Here is an 11171-nt window from a genome sequence, read left to right as displayed (position 1 = left end):
TTGCTGGCACTAGATGAGATAGTAAGGGGGAAATTCTTTGTCCAGGGAACGACCCAAAGGAGCAGGTACTCAATGAAGGCAGCTATTCTAAAATCTCTCCAAATATGGAATCCCTGCAGGAGGAGGCTTAAGAGGAGCCACTGATGCTGAAAAGGTTGGGAACAGTGGGCTGGTGGTCTCTTCAGCCCCTCCCCACTTTCATGACCAGTGACTTACGAGTCTGTGAGTGGCTATGAGATGGTGTCTGGGGAGCAGGTGGAGGGGAGGAGGGCGCGGTGGAGCGAGGTGGGGACGGGGCCGCAGGAGAGCAGAGAGCTCCGTGCCTCGGAGGGGGAGAGGAGCAGCTATTTGCACAGAAAGGGGAACGTGATCTCTCTCCCTTCATTTCTGCCAGGCCTTGTGCTGCCCCCTCGGTCTTCTCTTATCTCCGCTAAAGGATCGCATTTCCTTTCACTTGCGCGAAATGGGTTCCTGTTTCCCCGGCGCCCACGTGGCCCTTTGTGAGTCAGCAGCCGCCGGGGCTCAGCACCCTGGTTGAGTGGTTCCGGAATTGATGAGCTCCGAGGGAAAGGCTGCCAGCACTTTGTCCCCTGGGAGCGCTGTGGGCACAGATTTGTTCCCATTGTTCCCGCCCCACCTTCCAGAATAGGCCGCATTAGCCGGCGCGCTGACTGGGGCCGGACAAGGGGGTCCCGGCTGGGGTGCTGACCTCGGCGCTTCTCAGCACACCCGCACGCTATGCCGAGCTCACGGGAAGCCGATGACCCTGGCTTGGCGGGTCCTGCAGGATCCAGCGCTCAGGACAGCGAGAGAAATCTTTAGATTGTGTTCCGGTGAGCGGGGGAGGCGAAGGGGGCTTCCCGCAGGTCGGTTATAAACTAGAAACGAAAGTATCTCGACCACTAACAAGCTCCGGGGGCCTCCTCTAAAGGCCAGGGGTCCTTGCAGCGGGGAGGGAGTCGCTTTTCACACCACGCTGGCTGTGTCACACAGCGGTTCAGCAGCAGCTGCTATAGGCGCTGTGTAGGCAGGTGCTAGTCCAGAGTTTACAGGGCTGTTTCACGTGCAATTCCACACGTGCCCCTAACCACGGGTTATGTGAGAAAAAGAAGACAGTTATTGTTATTCCCATTTTACATGTGAATAAACTGAGTCCCTGAAGGACTGTGGGGATCATTTACAGACTTCTTGGGCTCCCATAGTCAACAGCAGCCCTTTGGTATGACAGGTTCATGCCAAAAGCCTCTCCCATGATATGACAATTTTGAAAAAGTCCTTTCTCTCATTTTTATCACACGTAGAACGCATACTTTCAGAGTAGGTGGCTCCTGTGATTTCATGGAATGTTAGTGAAATCCAAGTGAGCATGGGAGTGCTGGGCTGGGGGGGAATGTGCGAGTGCCTGTGAGTGTGCATCAGAAAGACAAATAGAAGCGCTTTCTGTTTATCCATTGTTTCGTGTTATCTTCTTCCTTTCTGCCCTCCATCTTTCTGGTTTCTAGCTGGGCCCTGCCACAAAAGAACGACACATCTGGCAGGTCTGTCGAGCAAAACGGAGGTGTGATGGCTTCTCCTTCAGGTATACTCCCTTTTAAGCAAATCCAATTCATGAAAAGTTTCAAATGTGCAAAACAAATAAATCAGGAAGAATATCAACTTTAAAGTGACTACCTATGGGAGTCTTTAAAAAATTCACATTTAAAATTTCAGCAAAAATTCAATGCTCACAGAACGCTTACTATCAAAGAATTTGTGAAAGTGAGAATCTATTGGGTGGTAGAAGTTGAGGTACCCAAAGTTATCAAAGGAGATGCTCTCAGCCATGACAGTCTCGTGCTATTCTTACACCCTGGAAAGAGGACCCTTTCCCTGCCTCGGGGCCCGTGCTTAGGAGGACTCTACATATCACAAACTCCAAAATATAGAATGTTTTCTGTCTTTCTGTCTAAATCTGTCTCCCGCTGTCTCTGTCTCTGTCCATCTGTCTTCCTCTGGTTTGATAACCAATTGAATGAAGAGGAATTACAGGAGAGGGTCACTTGGGCTGAAATGGACCCCCTAGACCAAGGAAGAGGGAGAAAACCACAGCCTCTGTCCTGGGAAACCAGAGAAAGCGGGTCGGATTAATTTACTTATTTGGGGGTTAGCTTCATTAAATTCACCCTTTTTAAAAGTATTTGGTTTGATGAGTTTTGACAGATGTATGCAGCTGTGAAACCACCAACACAATCAAGATGTAGAATACTTTCATCACCCAGTCAAATCCCCTTAGGTCCCACTGCAGCTAATCCCCTCTGCCCTTCCTGCTCCGGCAACCCCTGATCTGTCTTCTCTCCCCATAGCTCCTCTTTTCTAGAATGTCATAAAGGTGGAACCGTGCAGTATGCACCCTTCTGTGCCTGGCTTATTCTACTTAACATAAAATGCTTTTGAGATACATCTAAGTTATTGCATATAGTAGTTTTCTTCTTTTAATTACTGAGTGGTGTTCTGTTGTATGGATGTACCACATTTTGTTTTACCGTTTACCAGTTGAAGGAAATTGGGTTGCTTCCAGAAGCCCTGCTTTGTTGACAGTCACTTCAAATCACCCAGAGTAGGTACATAGCCAGAGTCGTTTCCACAAGATAACTATGCGCTTTCCCTTCTCTCTACGCGGGTGATGTAGTTTGGGGAGGTGCTTAGAATTGCCTGGAAATCCTGAGTCGGCAAAATGACACGCAGGGAGGGGAATCTGCTTGCCTCAGCTTCCTGGGAGACCTTGATTGTGTCCATCCGTTTCAGTCCCGAGGGTCTAGTCACCAGTTGGGAGTCCTGGGCCCAGGTCCAGCTTCTACCCCATCCTGGCTCACAGGCTCACAGGTGGCCGGGCTGACCCAGGGAAGAGCTCACCTCCTTTAGCCTCTGGGATGCAAGAGTGGTGCTTGGGAATAGGCTGCGAGGCCCAGCTAGGAAAGCAGGCCCGTTGAGGGGACAGCTTCGCTGAGTTTCTACATGTTTAGCCATCTGGTGTAGGGGGTATATGGGCCTCCGTTTGCACTCTCACTCCAGGCCTGCTCCTGCTGGTAGCTGGGGAGGCCGGCTGGGAGCCTCTTCCCACACTCCCGCAAGCAAATGGCACCGGTGGCCCTCTAGCGGTTCAGACGAATAAATTCTGTGTCTAAAAGCACCTGCTCTGCCCCCAGAGTGTAGCTTGTGTGCTGGGAGGATCTTACCTCATTGTTCCATCTGGTCCCCTGACTGACGGCAGCTGTCGGGCCAGGAGAAAACAACCCGTGCTTGGCAGTCCTCCCCGGCGTCCCCCATCCGCTGCCTCTCCAACCCCCTCACAGTAGCTGTTTCCTCCTTGCCATCCTGAGCCCTACCACACGCCCCAGCCTCTGCAGATACCTCCACCTCCTACTCAGTGGGGAAAAGAAACACCACAGGGCCGGGTTTGCTCGGCCTCCTCCCCGCTCCCTGCACGTTTCTTCCTGTCTCTCCCTCAGGGGCCCCTGACATTTTGTTCTGGATCCTCTTCCCTCTTGACTCTCCGACGGCTTCACCTTCCCCTCTCTCTCCACATAAATGACTCCCACATCTATGTCTGCAGATCCACAGGCCCCAGCCACCGTCGTGTCCTCACCTCCTCCCATCTCCACGCGGTCACAAAATCCTGTCCAGTTTACCTTCTGTGGATTCCTTGAAGCCTCCCTTTCTGCCAGCACCCCCCGCCCCCCGTGCCTCTGCTTGTGTCCTCAGGGTATCCTCCCCCAGGCCTCCAGCCTTCTCTCTCTCCTCAGCAATCCAGAAGCCTTCCTGTGTTCAGAGTGTTCTTTCTAAACCACAGCTGTGATTGTGTCACTTCCTTGATTTAAACCCTTCTAGTTCATTTCTCAGGTTCGGAGTGTTCTGAACAAAATCCAGATTTCCCAGACCATGACACACGTCCCTGCTGAGGCAGCGCGCTGTGCCTCGGGCCTCGGGGTGCAGTTGTGCAGCATGTGCATGGAGCCATGCAGCCAAGGGGGGTGCCCACACGCAGGTAGAGAAGGGGGCATGGGGAGGCCCCAGGCTCACAGAGGGGCTCACAGGCCTCAGCTCCTTCTGCTTCCCCAACTCCCTCACCCTCAACTCTAATCCCCTGCAAATCGCTGATAATTCTTCAAAGGCAGCAGGCTGTTTCCTGCCAGGAGTAATCCTCCTACCTTCTTCCCCCCTGTGAGTCTCCTCCTCATCTTTGCTATCAGCTCAGATGTCCCCTGGGGGGAAGTTGGGGGGAGGAGAGGGTCTCCTCTGACCACATCGCCTCTTCCCATAAGGCTAGACACTCTCTTCCGAGCTCCCGCAACTCTCCATCCTTGCCACTACCCCAGTCCTCAGTATCCTCAGTCGTCATTGCCTCTCCACGTTTCTCTTGCTCTTTAGACCGTGAACTCCTTGAGGTCAAAGGCTGTGTCTTGTCCAGCGCAGATGTTTGTGGTTACATGGACGTTTATTGTGCACCTACTAAGCCCGTTCCATCACTGCAGCACTCCTGAGCCAGAAATGCTAAATGAGAAGTTATAGGTCAGGAAGCTAAAGCTCAGAGGGATGAAGTAACTGGCCCAGTATCACAGAGACACGAGCGACAGAGCGCAGATTCAAACCTGGGCTGCCCACTCTCTTTCTGCTCCACCCACTTTCTTACCAGGCAAGATACCATAACTTCCAGTTTTGAGCCACAGACAGGGGTCATGAACCTCCACCTGTGCTGATGCCAGCTGCTACTTTAACTCAGCACTAACCTGTCACTGCTGCTGGCAATGCCCTCTCGCAAAGGGAAGCCCCAGTCAGGCAGAGCTGGGTTCTTCAAATGTTTTCATCAGCTCTGTGGAGTTGTGGGCTGGCTTTTTCTGGTGGACAGAGTTTTTTTTTTCCTGCCGTTGTATAAACACTGGCGTAGACTTTCGTGTTTCTAAACGAAAAATGGTTGATATTTTAATAAACTTAAATATGATTTTAAATATCATATAAAGCGATGATAGTATGAGAAGAAAAGCCCCCGGGGTGTGATTAGCAATTTGACATTTCCATTTCTGATGGGAATATTAATGGCATTCTAGAAACAGTGTCATTATGATTAAGACATTGCAACTGTAGAAACTTAGAAGTGTGAACTGCAGCATAGGAATAAATGCCAATATCCCACCAGGGCCAGTTGTGTATGTCAGTTTCATTGGCTCCCCCTTCACAACTAAAGTTCTAACCTCATTGCAAGGAGCACCAAGAGGTTTCCTAAGATCAAAGACTATCTGAGCTGCTGGGGATGCTAGAGCATCTAGTCCATTACACTGCCTTGCAGAAGAGGAAACTGTGGTCCAGAGAGCAGGCATGCCTTGCCCAAGGTCACCAAGTTCATCAGGGGCACAGCCAGGAGTAGGATCCAGGTCTTTCTCCCCAGACCAGCACTCTCTGTCTTATACCATGCTGCCCCTATGTGCCCCTCTCTGAGCTGCAGTTTTCCCCTCTGTAAAATGATGCCTTAGTCAGTTTGGGCTGCTGTAACAAATTGCCTTAGACTGGGTAGCCTAAACAGCAAATATTTATTTCTTACAGTTCTGGAGGCTGGGAAGTCCAAGGTCAAGGCATGGGCAGATTTGGTTTCTGGTGAGAGCCTGCTTCCTGGGATACAGACGGCCATCTTTTTGTGTCCTCACAGGCAGAGAGCAGAAAGGAAGTCTCTGTTCCTGTTCCTGAGGGCTCTGCCCTCACAACCTAATTTTCTGTTTTATAGTTTATCCTGACAGATAATTTTATTTTATATTTATTTATTTATCTATGTATTTATTTATATTTATTTTGGCTGCACTGGATCTTAGTTGCGGCACACGGGATCTTCATTGCGGCACGCGGGCTTCTTAGCTGCCGCATGTAAACTCTTAGTTGCGGCGTGCGGGATCTAGTTCCCTGACCAGGGATTGAACCTGGGCCCTCTGCATTGGGAGCACAGAGTCTTACCCACTGGACCACTAGGGAAGTCCCCTGACAGATAATTTTAATAATATCTTAAGCCTTGACCCAATTGAAATCTGAGTAATTTGTATATGCCATAGGTAATTAAACGTTTCTAGGTTTTAACAAGACTTTGTATAACTCTTGGAAAAAGAGCGTGGTGTCTTTGGAGACACACTGATGTGAAACTTTTTCTTTTTTTCAGTTATATATATATTTTCAGATTATTTTCCATTATAGGTTATTACAAGATATTGAATATAGTTCCCTGTGCTATACAGTAAATCCTTATTGCTTCTCTACATTATGGATAGTAGTTTGTATCTGTTAATCCCATACTCCTAATTTATCTCTCCCCGCTTTCTTTTCCCTTTGGTAACCATAAGTTTGTTTTCTATGTCTGTCAGTCTGTTCCTGTTTTGTGTATAGATTCATTTGTATTACTTTTTAGACTCCACATATAAGTGATATCATATAATATATCAACTTACTTCACTAAGTATAGTATTCTCTAGGTTCATCCATGTTGCTGCAAATGGCAATATTTCATTCCTTTTTATGCCAGAGTAATATTCCATTGTATATATGTACCACATCTTCTTTATCCATTCTGTTGATGGACATCTAAGTTGCTTCCGTGTCTTGGCTATTGTAAATAGTGCTACTATGAACATTGGGGTGCATGTATCTTTTCAAATTAGAGTTTCTGTCTTTTCCAGATATAAACCCAAGAGTGGGATTGCTGGATCATATGGTAGTTCTATTTTTAGTTTTTTAAGGAACCTCCATATTATTTTCTATAGTGGCTGCACCAGTTTACATTCCCACCAACAGTGTAAGAGGGTTCCCTTTTCTCCTCACCCTCTCTAGCATCTGTTATTTGTAGGTTTTTTGATGACGGCCATTCTGACCGGTGTGAGGTGATACCTCATTGTCATTTTGATTTGCATTTCTCTAATAATTAGTGATGTTGAGTATCTTTTCATGTTGGCCATCTGTATGCCTTCTTTGGAGAAATGTCTATTTAGGTCTTCTGCCCATTTTTTGATTGGGTTGTTTGTTTTTTTGATATTGAATCTTCATAACCTAATTATGTCCTAAAGGCCCCACCTCCGAATGCCACCACACTGGGGATTAAGCATCAATATATGAATTTGCAGGGGGCACACAAATGTTCAGTCCATAGCAAATGGAAATTTAAAATAATTCTTAGATTTCAGGGTTGTGAGGATTAAATGGGATAGTGTATGTGAGTTGCTTTGTAAATTGCAGGTAACACACAAATGCTGGGAGGCAGTGGAGAGGAAAAGCATGCGTTTTAGAGACCAGCCTGGTTGGAATCCTTGCTTCCCACCTGCTTCTTTAAGCCCCAGTTCCTATAAAATAGGATGATCCCATCTCCTGCATAAAGCTGTTATGAGATTTAAATGAGATATTTCATGTAAATTTATACTTCTCTGTCAAAATATTAACTAGTAAATTCTCTGTCAAAGATAAAGAATATTAATTCTCTGTGTTTCATGTGCTGCCCACCTTTTGAAGGGAGCACTGAAATCAGGCATTTGGGAATATTGCTAGAAATAGAAGAATGTTGGTTTTAACAGGAATTGGCCCAAATTAAACACATAGAGACTTTCCTTATCCAAGAGTGCCTACCATTTCCAAGGTGTCAGTGAAACCAGCTTAGTGGAGAACAGGCAGAAATGACTTCTCATGAGGTTGACAAGATGTCAAGGGCTGGCTGTCAGAAGGAAGGCCTGTTGCTTCAGTGTTCAAAGGACTAGGCTGTGCTATTTACGGGAGTCTTATTTGCTTATGTAAGGAAACCCTCAAGGCTGCCATATTTACAGCCAGAGCAGATTAGCCCCTCAGGGCTGCCCTGTGAAGGGGAAGGGCCTGCTAACTCTCTAGTTAGCTTTTCTCCTCTGCTATAATGGAGGATGGTATCAGTAAGAGATGCTCGACCAGATTTCACATTTTTTCCAACTTGTTTTTAGGCCCTCGGTGTCCTGCTTTCCTTTTCTTACCCCTCCCCCCTTTTTTTTTAACTTTTTAAGGTGGTGCACGTGTACAAAAGCTGCACACAGTACAGAATGGGGTTCCGTCTCCTCTCAGCCCTCCTCTACCCTGACACCCCACCCTCCCCACCAGCGGGCAGCCACCAATGCCCTATTCTCATCTCTCTCTTCAGGGATATGCTTTTCATTCTGTTCTATTTATTCAATTAAGAAATACCCATTGAGGCCTTTTCCCCGGGAGCGTGGCCCACGGCGGCCGCGGGGCGCCACCTTCGGCTGGGCGGCTTCCGGTGGGACCAGCGCTCCGCAGGGTCTGCCTGGCCCCCGACCGAGCGCGCGACCTGCGGCCCGGAGGGGCGGGCGGAGGGGACCGCCGGCGAGGGGCGCCCGAGTCAGGCACCGGAGATCGTACTGGTCCCAAGTTTGACATCAATATGCTGGTTTCACTTCTGAGGCAAGAGACATTTGTGTCCTTGAGGTGCCTCCAGAAATGAAATATACAGATAACTTTGTAATTGGTAGTGGAACTTCCACTGGACACATACATGCCATGGCCTACTACATTGTGAAAATGTACAAACACCTGAAATGTAAAAGTGAGCCTCATGTTAACACCGAAGGGAAGGACGCTGCTGGCTGGCTCTGTGTGGACTTTGGCAGCATGGTGATTCATTCGATGCTTCCGGAAACCAGGGAAACCTATGAATTAGAGAAATTATGGACCCTACATTCTTATGATGACCAGTTAGCTCAGATAGCACCTGAGACCTTACCTGAAGACTTCATCCTTGGAATAGAAGATGACACTTCACCTCTGGCTCCTGTGGAGTTTAAATGGGAATAAAATGACATGAACTGCTCTGGTCAAAAAAAAAGAAAAGAAAAGAAATCCTCATTGAGTGCCTGTTCTAGGTATTGCGGATAGAGCAGTGACTAAAAAAGAAGTCGAAAATTCTGTCCTTAAAGAGCTTACGTTCAGATGGTACTTCCATTTACCTTTGTACGTGCACTCTCTGCTTTTTTTTTTTTTTAATGCGGTACGCGGGCCTCTCACTGTTGTGGCTTCTCCCGTTGCAGAGCACAGGCTCCGGACGCGCAGGCTCAGCGGCCATGGCTCACGGGCCCGGCCGCTCCACGGCATGTGGGATCTTCCCGGACCGGGGCACGAACCCGCGTCCCCTGCATCGGCAGGCGGACTCTCAACCACTGCGCCACCAGGGAAGCCCCGACTCTATGCTTTTATACCATGTCCAGCCCCGCTTCAGTACATCAATCATTGGCTGTTTTACACTTTTCTGTACCTTGCTTTTTTCACTTAATCCTGCTTCTAGGAGGTTAATGATAAAGGCCACGTTTACATCTAGCCCAGAGGCCTTTTTGTTTGGATCAGCCTTGGCCAGAAGAAAGGTAAAGCCCGCAAATGACTCCTGTCCAGACAGGTAGGAAGGAAGGGCTGGCATTGCAGTCTTCTGGGGGACAGCCTTGATAACCAGGTCCAGATTCCCACAGGAGAGTTAATGTTGGATTAATCAGGGCTTTTTATGTTCTCAGTGTCAAAAATCCAACTCAAACTGGCTTAAACAAAAAAGGGGATCTATTGGCTCTCAAAGGTGGTAAGGCCTCAGGGGCAGCTCCCAGAGAAGGAAGAGGACAAAAGAACCAGCTCAAGAGTCCAAGGTTATGTCCAACTTTCCATCTGTCCCCCTTTGCTGCCTGTCTGGTTCAATGCTCATTTTGGTCTCCATCTGTCCTCAGGAAGCAGCCACTTTGCATCTTGGGGGGGGAACAAAAGTGCTACAGGTCAGGCAAGAACACCCATTGGCCAGGACAGGGTCACATGCTTACCTTTTTTCCGGGGGGATGGTGTATGTTACCAGGAGAAGGGGCATGGGAACATTCTCAAAACAGATAGCAACAGTTCCTAAGCCCTGTTTGATGGGCTTTTGCAGTCACTCTTCCTGGCAGCATCCTTGCCAGTCTAATGTTTCTTGGGCCAAATGGCATGCCTAAAACTTAAGTTAGAATGGAAATTTCCAGAGCTATTTTAGAGGGCTTTATACAACTTTTGTTTTGCTGCACTGACAAATCATTCTTTTACTGATTCATTCATTCATCCAACATTAATAAGCACTTAACCATATACCAGGTGCTGTTCTGGGCTTCTGAAGATACCTTGACGCGTGAAAGATACCTGGTCCCTGGTCTGGAAAAAGACTCAGTCCCTGCCCTGAACGCGTGAGGAAAGGAAGTGGGCAAAGGGCTTCTGAGACGGTTGCCCGACACAGGCTGTGTACAGCAGGCTGTGTACAGATGCTGCGGGAAGGGGGGCGCAGCTTACTCTACCCGCGGGGAGACTTCAGAGAAGAGGGGCGCACACAAGCAGAGCCTTTGCGGGGTGAGGGGGTGACTTAAGATATTTATTAGGACACTTTGGGAGACAATAAATAGAAAGCAAATTTAGCTAACTCAACTCCAGTTTAAAAAAAAAAAAGCATCATATGATTATAGCGGTATTCTGGAAGTCCCGGAATCAAGACCTGGAGAACCAAAGGCAACCCAGGCAGCAGTTCTCTCTCTGCATCTCTTGTCTTTACTTCTCTCTGTCTTTATTTGTCTGTCTGCTTGTCTGTCTGTCTCCCAACCACCCCTCCCCACAGGCCCACTTTCCCTCCCCTTAGTCCACATGTGGGAGCGTGGCAGGTGGAGGGAAAGGGTGAAGGCTGTCTGAGTGGGAGAATAGAATGGGGAGGTAGATGAAGGCTAATGGAAAAGCCTAGAGTTCCACGTCGGGACCGGAACCTCATGGAGGCCAGGCACGTGAGCCTTCCCAGGAAGCAGAGGGAGGTCAGCCATGGCAAAGGGAGGGCCAGTTATCCCAAAGGAGCAAGAAGGGAAAATGCCTGACTTCCAAGAGGGATGATTCCTGCCAGAGGGGCCACCTGGCAGAAGAAATGTCCCAGAGAGCTAAGGGAGGAGGACGACCTTACACCAGAAGGATAAAAAAGAGCAGAAGGCCTGCATCCGTCTCCAGAGCATGTACTAGTCACAAGCCAGTGAGTCTTGCCCAGAATGAAGTGCAACAGAAAAAAAGAAGAAAGTCCTTTCAATGTGAGTTTTACACCCACACAGTCTTGCTCTCGCAGAAGCCCCAGGTCCCGTGGGCACTGGAGCCAAAGGTTA

The 11171-nt window shown here is 48.4% G+C and overlaps 1 pseudogene; it reads left to right on the top strand.

Annotated features, from left to right (window-relative positions):
• Window positions 1–463: 463 nt before the first annotated feature.
• On the top strand, window positions 464–8835 carry LOC101270650 (mitochondrial assembly of ribosomal large subunit protein 1-like; annotated as a pseudogene).
• Window positions 8836–11171: the final 2336 nt, after the last annotated feature.

The sequence above is a fragment of the Orcinus orca genome, chromosome 5 (assembly GCF_937001465.1).
Source record: "Orcinus orca chromosome 5, mOrcOrc1.1, whole genome shotgun sequence".
In the NCBI taxonomy this organism is placed as follows: domain Eukaryota; kingdom Metazoa; phylum Chordata; class Mammalia; order Artiodactyla; family Delphinidae; genus Orcinus; species Orcinus orca.
This window is presented reverse-complemented; position numbering and strand designations above follow the sequence as displayed.